This window comes from Crassostrea angulata, chromosome 9 (assembly GCF_025612915.1).
Source record: "Crassostrea angulata isolate pt1a10 chromosome 9, ASM2561291v2, whole genome shotgun sequence".
NCBI classification, from domain to species: Eukaryota; Metazoa; Mollusca; class Bivalvia; order Ostreida; family Ostreidae; genus Magallana; species Magallana angulata.
In genome coordinates, this window is record NC_069119.1 from 32282801 (window position 1) to 32300159 (window position 17359).

Here is a 17359-nt window from a genome sequence, read left to right on the forward strand (position 1 = left end):
ATTAATCATTGAATGATTATTTGTTTTACCTATTGATTTTTTTATTATATTCCAAAAATATAGTTTACATAATACTTTTTACACCGTTATTTACAAGGGCCATTGTACTCGTAAATAAAGAAACATTAAATCAGATAGAAAATTCATCAAATAATCTTCAAAACTACATATTACATAGGATATAAAATATATTTGAACAGTCGTCCCAGTTAAATTGTATATATTACGTTGTAAATAGCTATATTTCTATTCATAGCTTATAGTATTTTTAAATCAGCTGTGAATTTATTTATAAAAAGAGTATCGAGAACATATTTTAAGTAGAAAACATGAAAAATACCCTCAAATAAATCATACATATCCTGTTTGGTATCGATTGACAGCGATGGAACGCCAGAAATCACATTGTTTATACTTGCTGATTATTGTTTTCATTTTAAAATTTTGTCCAGCAAAAATCATTAATTTGTTACTTTGTATTTGTACAAGTACTGTGGGTGACAGTTTTGAGTTTTTATATGTAATTGAAAATATTATTTGTATTTATTGTGTGATTTACTAAGTGTTAACTCTCTACTGTCCTGGTATCCAAAACCAATTTATAAAAATAAATATAGAGAATCGATTAATGATGCCTTAATACTGAAGTTTGTAGATTTTTCAGTGACACATATAAATAAACAGCAATTAACCCTTAGATAATACAACCTCATTAACAGCAATTTTTTTTATAACATTGTATTTTTTACAATCAAATGATTAATCAATTATTTTCGCAAAATCATTGAAAAAGTTTTGTTATAAACATTACTATATTCAAACTATAAGTTAATTTATAATCATCACTTTTAATTAGTAAATAAGCATTCATTTCTTTTATAAAAGAAAGGTTAAGCACTTGTGATATTGTGACATCACAATAGCGACATTGAAGCGTATTTATCAAAAACCCATTGTTTTACTGTTGTAATCTTAAGCGAATAAATTTTATATTATTATGATTATACCGTTGAAGATTTTTGATATTTGACACGTCTAGTTTCATTTCTAAAGAGGAATGAAAAGTCTGCTTTCGTCAAAGGTCGATATACTCTCATGAGGGTCTATTAAACATGTACTGACTTAATCAAAAGGCTATGATTAGATTTATTTGATTCATTCCGATGCACACATTAAACAATAGTTTTAAGTGGGTGGGGCGATTGGTGGTCCGTAGACCTGACGAAAAATTGGGGCTGTAAATTAAAGTTTCCATGCATATTGCACTGACAAAGTGGTCAGTATTTAAAAAAAAAGAAGTAAATTTTAAATGAAATTGAACGGCAAACATTGGTGAACATGTGTTTCTAAAATCGGACAAATTGTCGGTAAAAGTTGAGAGTTTAGAAATGACACATTTCCAAACGACATAACCACTTGCGTTTTTGAATTAGAAGTTGTTATCATACATGTAATATTTTATCATATTTAATATTTTTTAAAATTATATTTTACAAGTTGAAATAATGAAATAATTATGATTCAAATGACTCTTAATAGCACGGTGATTGTTTTGGTTCTTCCTGCAATGTTTGAAGTACTTGCTGAAGGAAGTTTTATTTTCCAGGATATATGTTGTAATTTCCTCAGTGCATAATATTAAAAGAGCATTGATTATTTTTCAAAATAATTGGCTATGTTGGCATGTTGATGTTCTTAAACATACATTTTGGACTATATTATTTTGGACTTTGCGCGCAATTATCAGATTTCAAAATTTCAAAAATGACAAAAATATAATAAAGAGAACCACGTGTCAAGATGTACACCATTGTTAAAAGCCAGAGCGCCATTATAAAAGGATGCAAACAAAATAACGTAATTGCAAAGACTTTGGATGCGCGGGTATGATAAGGCAACTCTCAGCGATCGATTGAGTAAACATTCATCTAATCGATATGACGTCATAATAGGCAGCATGATGGTATTTTTTACACAAGAAACCTGTCAATTTTAACTTTATCTCTAGTCCAAATAAAAAAAAACATTACAGTTGTAAAATGTCATTAGTAACTCTTCTGACTGAATATCTTTCCGATTTCTCTGTATAACGTATAATTAACATTGATGTCGTCACAAGCATGTTTGATAGAGAAGATCAATGTCGGAAGACAAATCATCGGAATGCGATGTAAATAATGCCGAAATAAGGCTTATTTAATACAGATACCCAGGATTTTGATGTTTTTCAGTTAGGATATAATCAGGATAATGCAGGCATGGATATTTTGTTTATCAGCGAGTGTTATAAGGTAAGCAGATAACAATGTATATGGCTTGACCGGCCTTTCCTCTGTCAGTGTGTACAAAAAAGGCAAAATTGTAACACTACCCTGAATATATTAAACGATGAATTTGGCAAATACATCAAGAATATGATCTAACTTGAAAAAGTTGAGGGGGTTTCGATAAGTAATGACACTATTTATTTTATAAGATGTGTGGCAGAGAACAAGCCAAGTCCCTATTAAGGTATATCACTCCTCATGTTTTGATTTCATTGCGCAGATGTTCATTATATTTTAACTGAATATGATTTTATTAATTTAAACCTCACAAGAAGATCATCATTTCATAATTACACAACATTCGTAAAGGAAATCCATTTGAATTCAAGAAACGAACAATTTTTGGGGGGAACTATTTTCTCGTGCGGAAGGTTTTTTAGTCGAAAATGACAGAAACAAGCAATTTTATGAATTTTCAATATACTTTTCTTTTTATTATACTTTATTCATTATTCTTCTTTTTAACATTTGATAGGTTTGTGACATGTTCTATAGGTTCTCTATGACTTGTACTATACTAAATTTTGAGAGAATGATAGACGTTTAGCAAAAAATCATGCAAATATATAGAAATGTCTGAATTTTTTAGGCCAAATTTTGCAATAATTTTACCTTTGAAGCCATGTATCTAAAATTTGAAATCACTGACCCCCATGTTTTATTATGTCAAAATGATACTGAATACATACATTGTATGTAGGCAAACTGGATTAATCTTCTAAAATTCTTGATATTCAAAATGTTTTTATTTCAAATCAAATTGTAACTATTATAAAAATTGTCTATTATAAGTGCAAAAAGGTCATACAAACATTTATGCAGCTTCATGCAATTTTTTTTTCGTAATCCCTCTATTCAGTGTGACCATTGTACATAATTAAAAACAACATTTTAAGAAAAGAGTTTGCTTAATCAAAAATTCTGACAACAAATCCTAATCAGGCTGAAATCACATTTTAGGTGCAAAAAGGTCAAATTTAATTGACCATAACTCAGAGGGATGAAAACTGACCTCCCATTATCTTTGTATTATTTAAGTGTGTTTTGTCTACAGATTTCAATAGAATACTTCTCAAGAAATTCTTGATACAAGAACAGTGAGGAGTGGGATACCTTAAGGAAGAAATAACGAGGAGATTGTGGAGATATATAGGGCTACGCAAACCATAAGATAAAATCACAAGGCTAGCCCTATCCTGGAACCCCCAAGGAAACCGAAATAGGGGCAGGCCAAGAAACACCTTGCGGAGAGATTTAGAGACGGACATAAAAAGAATGGGTAAAAGCTGAAGGGAGGTAGAAAAGATTTCACAGGATAGAGGGATCTGGAGAAATCTTGTCAGCGGTTTATGCCCCAGAAGGGGTAGCAGGCATATGTAAGTATATCACTTTATATTGAATTTAAGAAGGAACAGATATTTTTTTTAAAAGTAGAATTGAAATTGTTCAGATTTATAGCATCACAAGTTTCTGAAAAATCCCATGCATTTACCGACTTAACTGAAGTTTTGTAGTCTTATCTGAAGTAATGGATGAAGATTTGTATTTTATTTCAACCATTTATTACATGTACACGTGTTTGAATATTATCGCATATTGGAGCTTGTCTCAGATATGCGCATTTATCTTAGTAACTATTAGCCGGAAATTTTGAGTACGATCGGGTTGGGTTTTAACGGGTGTTTTTATATTAGTTACTTCCCTTCTAGAACAATCCCCTTTCTAAAACAATCGTGGATTAGGTAAGACGTAGTTAATTTGCTAAAATAATTTTTAACATAATCATGCTTTATTTATGGCTGTTATAACAAAGCATTCTACTCATATTGGGTAATGTTGTACGCTGCCAGAAGTAATATAGATGGATGGTTTTAATTTTTGAAGATTTTTGATCGATTGAATTTATTAACATGGTTTTTATTAATGTCAGGCTGAAAAACCACGTGAGGGTATGATAGTCAGAACGGAATGCAGATGTACTCAAAAACCGTCCATTTTATCCGTTAAGTATTTACTATTTTTGCTAATTTTAATTATTTCTTATTATTCCGAGCGAAATGCCCAAAACAAAAAAAAAGGATTTGTCAGCAACAAGGAGCCAGCGTGGGGACCGGAGACGACAGAGGCCCGAGAGGGCAGGGCATGCAAGCAGCAGTACAGCAGCAGAGCAGGTAGCGCAACCTCCAGTGGAAAATCAGATGGTGGCTTCCCATTCCCCTCAGCCCTCCACAGCATCCATGATGGTGGCGCCATCCGTCACTGTGGCAGGACCAACAAATGCTATTGGCTCATCCCAGCAAGAATCGACAGAAATGGCACAAGGTACTAACATTGGTGCTCAGTCTCAGTCCTTAATGTTTGGCAATAACTTTAGTCAACCTGTCATTATTAATCAACCCAAGTAGATTTAGGTTACCATGTAGATAATGCAACCAAACAAAAAATTGTCAATGGGGAATACATTAATTTAGCCACCCTGCTTGTGCGTGATGCTAATAGGCTACAACTATCCACATTGTCAATGGACTCCCAAGGCCAAATTATAGCCCAGCCCAAACACAATCATAGATTGACAACCATTGAGAAATGGACAGATGCCTTTATCATTTATGCATGCATATATCTTACAGCCCACCCTAGCAAAACGCACCAACTATTCAAATACATGCATGACGTTAGGTTAGGGGCTGAAAAATCGCAGGATCGGGTCACATATGATGAGCAATACAGGCTTCGGATGGCAATTAACCCATCAAATAACTGGGGGTAATAGATAGTGAATTGTGGCTGGTGTATATGACGCCGGGATCCAGTCCAATACAAATCGTCCATCAATTTCGCCAAACAAGTGTTTTGACTTTAACTACAGAGATTCTTGTAACAGAATCCAGTGGGCCTATCTGCACCAGTGCATCAGATGCAACAATAAACATCCATTAATTCGCTACATGGACACTCAAACTCCTAATCACCCAAATGGTCAGTCATTTCGGAGACAAGGATTTACATTTAGACCGTCTCAGTTTCAGTCCACCTATCAACCAAGGCAAGGCTTACCACAGTCAAGACAATTTACACCTCAGCCAAGACATGTTACACCACAGTCAAGACATGTTACAGCACAGTCAAGACATGTTACAGCACAGTCAAGACATGTTACACCACAGTCAAGACATGTTACACCACAGTCAAGACAAATGGGCACTGGGCGTTTCCCCACTAAAGACACAGCAAATACTGAAACATTTAATTAACTACCCAGATAGAGAGACAGCACATACTTTAAGGGAGGGTCTAGTTAATGGGTTTAAGTTGCAATATGAGGGTCCCCGGTTTCCAATTTTTAGTAGGAATTTAATGTCTGCAAAGCAGCATCCAAATGTTTTACAAGAAAAAATAGATAACGAAATAACAGAAGGGCGAATGGCAGACCCCTTTTAGTCTCCCCCTATGTTAAAGTTTCATGTGTCCACCATAGGTATTGTTCCAAAAGCTGATGGCGGTTGGCGAATGGTAATGCCCCTTTCATACCGACCGTCTGCAAGCATTTATCACAACATTGACTCTATTCACACATCAGTAAAATACACATCATTTGACACAGTCATTCAAACAATAAGTCAATTGGGGAGAGGGACAATTATTGCAAAATCTGATATAAAAAGCGCATTTCGGTTACTTAAGATATTCCCAGGGGATTTTGAATAATTAGGTTTACAGTTTGAAGGTAAATTCTATTTTGAAAAGTGCTTGCCATTTGGGTGTTCCATTTCATGTAAACTATTTGAAATGTTTTCCACATTCTTAGAGTGGTTAGCTAAGGAAAGATCAGAGTTCAATACCATTCATCATTACTTAGATGATTTCATCTTCATAGGGAGTGCTAACACAAGTCAATGTAAATTTATTATGCAAAATTTTGAGGAGTTGTGTTTGGAAATTGGTGTACCCTTGAACGCAGAAAAAACAGTTTTGCCCACTACGAATTTAGTGTTTCTTGGTCGGGAAATAGACACGGTCAAAATGCAAGTCTCTATTCCACAGGAGAAAGTATATCAACTTTTTACTCTATTAAAATGTTGGTTAGGTAAGAAGAAAATTAAGTTGTCGGAGCTACAATCTCTAGTTGGCAAGTTAAATTTTTTCAGCAAGGCTATACCTGGTAGTAGAGCATTTAATCGCAGGTTTTACAATGCTATGATAGGAACTAGTAAACCAAATCATCATATTCGGATATCGGGGTCCATGCGTCATGATATGAAAACCTGGATCGAATTCTTGGATAGTTTTAATGGGGTGGTATACTTTCCGGACAGTGAGTGGAGTACCTCAGATACACTGAAACTCTTCACAGATAGTGCAGGGTCAGCAGAATTAGGTTGTGGTTGTTATTTTCAGGACCAATGGATGTTTCTCCAATGGCCAGAGCAATGGGCTTACAATGACATTTTTCGTGATATTACTTTTCTAGATTTAGTTCCAATTGTGTTGTCATTGATGGTCTGGGGAAGCCTCCTGCATAATAAAAAACTTATCCTTTTCATAGACAATATAGCTTTGGTTCATATTTTAAACAAACAGTCATCTAGGTCAGAGCGTGTCAAGTCATTAGTTAGGCCCTTAATGTTGGTTGCGTTAAAGTACAATATTCAGTTTAAAGCCAACCACATCCCAGGCAAACTTAATCAAATAGCTGACTCTATTTCCCGCAAAAAGTGGGACACTTTCAGGAGCGTGGCACCTGCAGCAGACGCACAACCTCAGCCAATTCCGGAGCAATTCCAGAGCTTGCTCTCTCAAGCGAAATAGAGCGTTTATTTAGTGCATCTATGTCAGTGAACACTAGCGAGGCATACAGGGTAGGGATCCAAGCGTTTGAACAGTTTCGTATTGGCCAAGGGTTGTCACTGGATTGGCCGCCACCAGACACACACTTAAACATGTTTATTGCACATCTATCAATAAAACACTAGAAACACTCGACGGCAAAATCATACATTGCAGCAATAAGCTTCAAATGCAAAAGTCATACATTATATGATCCCACAAAAAACATTGTCACCCAAAAGCTACTCCAAGGTATGAGAAGATCCACCAATACAGCAGACACACGGTTACCAATCACACTGGACATTTTACACACCATTATCCCAAACCTTCAATTTGTTTGCTATAGCAATTATGAAATCTCATTGTATAAGGCTGCCATTTCCCTTGCATTCCATGCATTACTTAGGATAGGTGAAATTGCTCTATCTAAGGGTAATTCACATGAAACCATAATCCAATGCCAAGATGTTTCACTGTTAACTAACAAACTTGTGGTAAGCATTAAACGCTCCAAAACCGATCAGTGTGGTAGGGGAGTGACATTGTCAGTTAATGCATCACATGGAATAACGTGCCCAGTAAAAGCAATGCAGGAGTTTTTGCAAGTGCGCCCAAACATTACGGGGCCATTATTTTGTCATTTTTCGGGGAAACCACTAACACGGTATCAGTTTAGTGCGGTCCTAGCTAAGGTCTTGGCAAAGTCATCCATTGATAGTAAGAAGTTTAAGTCACACTCCTTTAGGATAGGAGCAGCTACTACATTAGCACTTTAGGGCGAAACACAAAATGTCATCCAATTGGCGGGTAGATGGCAATCTAATGCCTATCGCACATATATTCGTTAATGATAAGAATTATTGGGCTAGTTTCATATACCATTATACATTCATCATTTTAAGTAAGTAGTAACTAGGCTTAACATATATTCGTCAATGATAAGCAATATTGGGCTAGTCTTATATCATACATTCCATATTTGTAGTAAATAGTAGCTAAGCTTAACATCTACCAAGTTTTGTGCGCATAGGTGTCAATAAAGTCTGGGTCATAGGATCCTTCATAGTCAAGAGAGCGAGCATAGCGTCCAGGGAACGAAAGGGGGGGGGGGTTAAACCTTGGAATAGTTAATACCGAAATCTGGTGGCAAGGCTATGGAGGTATGGTCCTTAGTCAGTTACTTCCCAAGCTTCGTGTGCTGCGAAGAATTGAGAATGACCCAGATGTATTAATTATACACTGCGGAGCAAATAGTTTAGGTCTCATTGAGTTAAAATCACTGCTGGAAAAGCTCCAAGACACACTGGAGCAAATAGCCAAGCTTTTCCCTCGTTTTAAATTGGTATGGTCAAACCTGCTCCCTAGATTCAATTGGATGTATTCAGAGGACATTAGGGCCATGGAGGACTCAAGAAAAGAGTCAATAGGGAAGCAATATTGTTAGTTACGTCTATGGGGGGGGGGTTATTAAACATACTCAGTTTGACAGTAAGGACCCAACATTATTTCATTATGACGGTGTTCATTTGTCAAAAAAGGGAAATGATTCATTCCTAGAAAACATTGAAAAGGTTGTTACATCGTTACTTAAGGTTGAGGGAGAACAAAATGAGCGCAAGCTCTGGCCGCTGGTGACCATCTGTGCTGAGGTACTGCCGCCGTCACTAATGGTCTTTGGTCCTCCCATTGTGGTGGTTGCAGTTCCATAAATGCCCGTAATAGATTTGCATCAGACAACAGGCATTTATGGCCCTTGCAAGTGACGTATTTCGACCGCACCTCAACACAAATGGAAGAGTCGACACATATTCTACGCTCATGACGTCATATTGGACAGTTGATCCTAATTCAATTCCATAATAATGGATATGCACGTGTGAAAATTTTTGTCCATTTACTTGTCATTCAAGGTTGCTTATATCATGTATATGGCTTAAGTAAGGTTAAAATATTTAGTAGAACGCTAATGCACTTGCGTTTACCCAGTGCATGATTACGTCATATTTGCTTATTGATAATTGATAACGTCATATTCGCTTGTTGATGACGTCATAATTACGTCATAGTTGCCTATTGATTACATCATGTTTGCTTAATGCTTGTTGCTTTGCTTTTTGCTTGCTTGGTTGCTTTTGTGGGGGGCGGCCCTGCGGTAGCCCCCATACTTTCACCGCGGCCAGAAGCGCCAAATAAACTATTCTCAGATAACTTGGTTTTCATGTTATTCATTAGGTATCTGGGATAAATTAATTGTAAATCACATTCTCATTACCATTTTAAGATGAGAACAATTAAAATTTTAAGATTAATGGAAAACATACTGTTGTTGTTTGTAGTAACAACTGTTCAACTAAATAAAACCACATTACCGGACCCTAGGACCACATCCCTTGTTGACAACATTAGCAGTCGTCAACCAAACCAGTAATGTATCAACATTTCTAGATTGTTTGATAGACAAATTGCACTTTCAGAAACATGCATGGCTGCTTTGTCTTAAATAATATTCATTTTACTGTTAGTTCATAACCTTGCTTATGCCTGTCAAAATTTCATTGGCAGAAGAATGATTTCTACGAAAAGCAAACATGTACAAAATGAAAAGTACTTGTTTTTTTAAAATGTTATCATTTCAATTATTTTAAATATAAACAAGTTTAGATCAAAATTATAATATTGAGAGAGAAAAAAGTTTAAATCGGTGACCTTAACTCTGAAAGAGAAGCCAAATATTCATTAAAAAATTTCTATTGTCACAAATTAATTTTGTATAGCATTGATTGAATACCCACAAAGTGAAACGCAATGATGGAGTATTTCTCACAAAAGTGATAAAATATATAGCCAAAAAACATATTTAAAAATTTTATTCACCCAGTTCTAATAGACTTTTTTCAATTTCATCATGGTCAATAATTTTCGCAATCGCATGGAGGTACAACTTTCTAAGAGATAATTATAAAAAAAAGCATGTACATCTATATTTTTTTTCTTTTATAATGTGTATTGTTACAACGCATAGCTTTAATTTAAACATGCGCTTTCCATGATTGAGCCCATATAATGCCAATTGTAGGACTACATTAAGAGTTTTTGGATTCTCAAAATAATGATTGCGTTTGACAATAATTTTAATAGAAAAACAGCTGAAACTTACTCACAAACTTTTTAAAAAAAACTTCCTGTTGCATCGATCTGTTTAATCGAATGTAACAAGTAGTTTCCATTAATCAATATATTTTTTTCATTTAAAATTAGTGTATAAAGCAGTACCTACAAATTGCATTTAAAACAGAAACTATGCGCTAATACATTATTTTTAAAAGAGAACTTTATACCTTCAAAGATTCGAAAGAAGCTAAAATTGCATCATATATCTCCTTATGTGTTGAGGGCAGTCACAGGAACTACATATTACATTGATACAAAAGTAGGTCGCTATCAACGGGAAGTGGACTTGGAAAAAATGCTTGAATTTTGGGCTGAGAGCACGCTGCGGAGTGTAGAATTTACAAAATTGGTCTTGATAACGTCGATCTTATAGACATCGATTCTTTTTGCACAGTGCATTGTTAAGTAATTCAAAGGAAATAAATCGTAAAATGCATTAGAAAAAAGATAAATTTCGGCTTGATATTAAAACATTGACAAGGCAACGGTGGTATACATGTTCTGAATTAAAAACTACTTTTGTTCTTGAAGGTCTATTTAACAGTTTGCACTTAGGTCTGGATATTATCATATATACAATTTAGACATATAACTCCTTAACTCTAACCCTGTGACCATAAATTTTACAATCATTGTCCATAATGACAAAGCATCATTGGTTTCTTCCTTATGTTAGTAAATATAAAATATTCTAAATTCATAAACTACGCAGGTTTTTGCCACAGCCTAAGCCCCCTAATGACCGGAATCCTCAATGACATTATTCCTCTTTTTCTTTCAAATATTGCGTCATATTTTTTGGTCGAAAATGGTCTATTTTTTTTTTAGAAAGTAAGGTAACCAAAAACGTTCTTGTTGATTTGGTTTGGGTACTGAAAAAATGATGCAGAAGATTGCATTTGTATTGAAATGAGACTCGCCAGCTATGCATATGCGTTTATAAATTAACATTGTGATAAAATTTTCAGCTGTAAAAGTGGTTTTAATCAAAAGTTTTATCTTTCAAGTACATGTACATTGCTTCAAATTTGTTGCCTAATGAACATTAATGAGTTTCACATTTAGAAACTAACCGAACTTCTAAATGATGATTAAACTTCTGCCATCTTTAACCATATTTCTCATTCTGATATGGTGAAGATTAAAAGAAAATAGTCTAACTATCAGGTAAGAACGTTAAGCGTTTGCCTTAGTTAAATCGTTAGGAAACTGAGATTTTGAAAGACTGACAGCAAGAGTGAAAGGATTGCAAAATATATTTTGTTAGCAAGACAATAAAAATATATTAATCTGTAACAACTGGGGAGAAAACTAAGTCTAACGTTTCCTCTTATTAAGGAAGTTTCTTTTTTTTTATTAAACGCTCACATATCAGAATAAACATGACACAAACTATATATGATATGAGTCAAATTTTGCCCTCATAGTTTGTCATTTTTTAAAGTGTTTTGAATACATTAAATTGTTATTTTATTTTTACATATATAGAGTTGATATAAGTTATATTTTTCAAGATTTTATTTGATTTATTTGCAGTCACTGACTGAACATGGTATTAGAAGTGACGCTATTTTTCTAATTCAATCAAAATCAGTCAAAGATTGAGATTTTTCTCAGCGCAGCTTTAAACAGGCAAAATTTATTAGTTTCGGCGAGATACATCTCTAATGAAATGTTTTGTTTGTTCAAGCATGGGCTCAATGCTTTCTGAAAGAAAAACTGCTTTAAAAAAGTTTTTTTATGCTAAAAATATGTTAAAAAATTGTTAATTTCATGATGTCATATTTCTAAATTGTGGGCACTTGAATCAAAGTGAAAATTCAGAATAATCTTTACATATAAATCTGTACAAAAATAACAGAAAAATGGTGTTCATTTTAAGGGGCTGTTTAAGGCTAAAACCTCTCCCACCCCCATTAAATATCAAAGACACCAAAGCACTCTATTTATATTGCCCCAAGATGAAAAAATTACAATAACAAACTCTCGACCATCTTAAACATCCATAAAATGAAATACAATTTCAAAGCAGAGAAACACGGACCTCTAAAACGATAGAGATAGGATCAGGTGCCTAGGAGGAGTGAGCATCCCCTGCTGACTGGTCATACCCGCCGTATGCTCTTTGTCGTAATCGGGGAAAAAACCGAAAAACTCCGTAGATAATTAGTTGATCAATTATGGTCTAACAATTAGTATGAAAAATCAGTCATTATGCAACCCAGTTGAAAATTGTATTTGCTGACAAGGTCGTTGTATCGACCATAGAACTTACGAAAAGATGACTTCAAACGAGACTGTTGATAATCCTGTTTTATGAACTTGTTTGTCAGTAGCTTGCCTTGCCATAGAAACTGTTCATACGAAGAGCATGCCCTTGTGTATCGAATTAATTGAGAGACAAAAATACCATATACAGGTTATGAAGGTATACTGCTTCATACGTAAGAAGCTTGATTACAGAAAAATTGAAGTCATCGCGTTAATCACAAAGTTTTGTTGTGAGGTTACCATCAATGTCCATTTCAAGTAAAATATCCAGATAGTAAACAGATGACGCAAACTCAGTTGTATCTTTTATTTCAGGTTCACTGGGATATATCGAGCCGACGTAAGTATGGAAATAACAGTTGTTAATTGACTATATGTCGTCAATATACCTGCATGTTGAGTTGAAGGCCACAGCAAGTGATTTATTTTTTTTTCACGTACAAGTTCTTGAATCAATTCTGCTTCATAAGAATACAAAAATAGGTCTGCGAACAACAGGGTTGGCAGGTAAATACCAGTGCTGGGAAATACCGGTGGTAAATACCGGTATTTTCCGTCCTTGTAAATACTACTGATTTTCACTAAACTGGGAAATACTGGGAAATACAAATTTATAATTTTTATTTCTGTAATTTTCTCAATGTTAATTTTATATTTAAGATATAAGATATTAACAATAAGCATCAAAACACAATTTAGCATACATTGCCATTTCACTGTCAGTTTATGAATCTTAAATTCACCAGATCACCTATTCCCAAAGGCTTCTATAGCATACAAAGTTTATACTTTGTAAATACTAGAATACACAGTTTAGTCCAGCTTTTTGAACCCCAAGTTTAGTGTTTTACAGATTAATAATTCAAAGCACAATATAAACTGTTATAACTACAGTATGTGTTACAAGTAGCAATTTAATAATCACACATGTTTAAATAAATAACTAACTATTGACAGTTTTGTGCTCCAGTTTTTGGAAGATATATACTTTGAGTGGGGTTATTTGGTTTCTCAGGTGTGTTGCATACTGTGGTAGTGACATAAATCACAGTTTATTTTTCATCATTTGCTTGGCCCATTTTCACATACACCTAATAACTAGAAAATGAGATAATTTTAATTCATTGTTTATGATAACTGTATTAATGCAAATATATCTGACTAAAGTCTTAAAAAACCCAAAAGTAATAACAATGGTGTATGAATGAACCATGTTTTGAATTTCATAAGAAGATATTAACCAATGCATTACATGCCAGTCAAAACTTGTTAAAATCAAAGATAATTATAAAATGTCATTGCTGACAAGGTGTACCATTGTCTACATCCCAAGAGAATTGATTAAGACTAAGTATGAAGTATTATGATATGTAGTTATACTTTATTTCCTAGTTTTTCCCGGGAAATACCAGTAATTCCCGGGAATTACAGTACCCGCAACGTTATTTTTTTTTTACAAGATAAACGATAGGATAGGATTCACGCATGATAGGATAGTATTAACGCACGATAGAACAGTATACACGCACGATATGATAGGATTGATATACGATAAAAGAGGATAAACGATGTTCATGATAAACGTATGATCGCTTCATACGATATTTACGAACAAACTGATAATGGCAGAATTTGAGAGAGAACACGTACAAATAAAGATTTACGTGGAATTTCTTTTTAGTATCAATTGCCGAGCTGTTGATCATCGCTGCATCATTTATAGAATGTATAACAATGACAAATTAATTGTTTTTCAACTAAAATTATGAGCTTTAATAATCAATTAATTTTCTATTTTGTAAAAATTGTTTTCATTACCGAACACCCTAACCGATCGCCGCAAATATTTCAGCCCGAGATTAAATCACTCGGAAAATAGCACTCTTGTATAAAGTAAATATAAAATCTTTCATAAGTACATTTCTTTCTGTATAAGAAAATGGTGCATTAAAAACGAATTATTACAGACAAGTTAAATAAATATTTACGCAGATACACATTCTGCGTACGATTTGTTAAGATTGTTTTCATTACCACACACCCTAGCTGATTGTCCAGAACATTTCATGCTGAAATCAAATATCACACGGAAAATAACGGGTTCAAAATACAACTCGGGTTTTAATTAAATATAAATTATATCATAAATAGTTTTGTTTCTGTAAAATATGATGTAACAAAATTAAATTGCATAAAAGTTAATGTTTACGTAGGTATACACTCTGCGTATGATTTAATATATTCGATATACAGGTAAATATGTTACCTTGTTCCTAAGAACTTCGTTTTTCATTTTCAATGTTAACAGATAGGATTTACATATACTATTGGTTAATTTTGATCTAAAAAATTAAAAATTAGTATCCTGACGGAATGTTGAATAGGATTTTACAATTCTTGTTCGATAAATATTCGTATACGGCGCACCGAACGAGTTGCAACTTAGTAATACTTATGAAAAGGCACGAAAAGATTAACACGATAGGATGAACGGAAGAATTGTTGAAATTAAACGATAAACCTGATAGGATTAACGCACGATAGAATAGGATTAACGCACTATAGAACAGTATACACGCACGATAGGATAGAATTAACGCACGATAGAACAGTATACACGCACGATACGATAGGATTGATACACGATACGATAGGATAGGATTGTAAAAAATAACGTCGCAGGTACTGTACCAGTATTTCACACCGTCCTGGAAATTATGAGTATTTCTCGCTTTAATATTCCATGTAAAAGTCCCCCCCCCCCCCCCCACTGTGACCCCATCCTACCGTCGGGGTCATGATTTAAACAAACTTAAGGTAGTCCTATACTCGGCACTAAATGGGCTCAATCATTAAAAGCTTAGCTTTAAATGATGAATATACATTCTAGCAATACATATACAAAAGAAAATATATATGTTTACATGCTAGTTTGTTTGTTATCACCTCTCAGACAGGTGTACCCCCTTGCGAAAATTATTGAAAATTATGAATTTTGCCAGACGTCCGTTTTTCCTAAAAATAATTACCAATTTTGGGAAAATTAGAACTGAACATACAAAATAGAGTATAAATATTTATTTAAGCCATATCTCATCAATAATTTTGCGCAATTTTTTGTAAGTAAGTACGCTTTATGGACCTGATGTATCAAAATAGAATACAAAAAATGCAATGCTAGTGCACGTTTGGCAAGTTTTTTACTATTTTATGGACTCAAACTTAAATTCATGGTGTTTATTCTAAAGATTGACATCTTAGAAAAAAGATTTGGTAAAATAAATTATATGTTGACGGATTACTTTTCACGCTATAAGCTCTAAACAAAGTAGACCCTGAAAAAAAAATATGTAAAAATCACATTTTGCTACAGTTTTCTGCCTAAATCTGTCAACAATGTTAGATATCATTTAAACATTAACTAATTGACAATTGATTAAATGCGAAATAGCTTCTTTCTCTAAACTTAAACTGGTTTTAGTAAAAGAAAAAGAAAATTTCGGGGTGGGGGTTAAAACAAAGAAGATATAAGCATACCTGCGATCCTGGTTAATCAGAAACTTCGTTTTTCATTTTACTTTAACAGAATCGAGTTTCTCAACATTAATCATTTCTATCTCTCATAGAATACATATATTACCGTTCTAATTGCTTATTATTGCCATTGTTTACAACAGAGATGTAGAGCAAAATCAATACCGGGTATCAAAAACGTTTTGTAAAAGTCGTACCAATATTGTAAAATCCGTATTATGACGTAGTGCGATACTCGGACTACTTTAAATTTAACCTAGCTGAGAATGCTTCCACCAAAGTTTCAGCTTTTGGCCATTCGGTTTTTTTGGAAGAAATGTAAAAAATGTAACGTCATCCACATTGTGGCCTCAACTTACTCCTGGAGGCCATGGTTTGAACAGATTTGAATCTACCCTTGAATGCTTCCAAAACAAATTTCAGCTTTCCAGTCTGATTGGTTTTAGGGAAGAAGATTTGTAGACATTTATTCAAAATATATTCTAATGAAAAACTTTAACCTCCTTTTGTGGCTCCACCCTACCCGCAGAAGGTGGGGGGGGGGTCCTGATTTTCACAACTTTAAATAAACAATAACTGAGGATGCTTCCACACAAGTATCAGCTTTTCTAGCTGGTTAGTTTCTGAGAAGAAAATTTTCAAAAAAAAATTACTTTATATATTCCTAAGGTTTGTGGGAAGATTTTTTAAAGGCTCTTCTCTATATATATTCCTTTATAACGTCGCACCCACTGTGGCCCCATTCTAGCCATGATGGTCATGGTTTTGAACAAACTTTAATCTACTCTATCTGAGGATGCTTCCAAACAAGTTTCAGCTTTCCAGTCCGTTTGTTTCTGAGAAGAAGATTTTTAAAGATTTCTTTGATATATAATATTATGTAAAAATTTGATCACATATTGTCTCCCCTTCCTATTCGTAGACGTTCATGAGCTTAAGAACTTCATTTAAACACTACCTGAGGATGCTTCAACACATTTCTCAGCTTTCTTGGCTGATTAGTTTTGAAATTTTTTAAAGATTTACTCTTTATATTTTTTAGCAAAAATGTGACCTTCCACTGTAGCCTCATCCTACCCTTTGGGGTCATGGAGTTCCACAACTTTGAATTCACATAACCAAAGGATGCTTTCACACAAGATTCAGCTTTCCTGGCTGATTGATCTCTGAGAGAAATGTTTTTAAAGATTTTCTCAATATATTTCTATGTAAAAGTTTGAACCCCC

The 17359-nt window shown here is 34.0% G+C and overlaps 1 pseudogene; it reads left to right on the plus strand.

Moving 5' to 3' along the window:
• The first annotated feature begins 4384 nt into the window (after nt 1-4384).
• On the plus strand, nt 4385-7849 carry LOC128162062 (uncharacterized; annotated as a pseudogene).
• The last annotated feature ends 9510 nt before the right edge of the window (nt 7850-17359 follow it).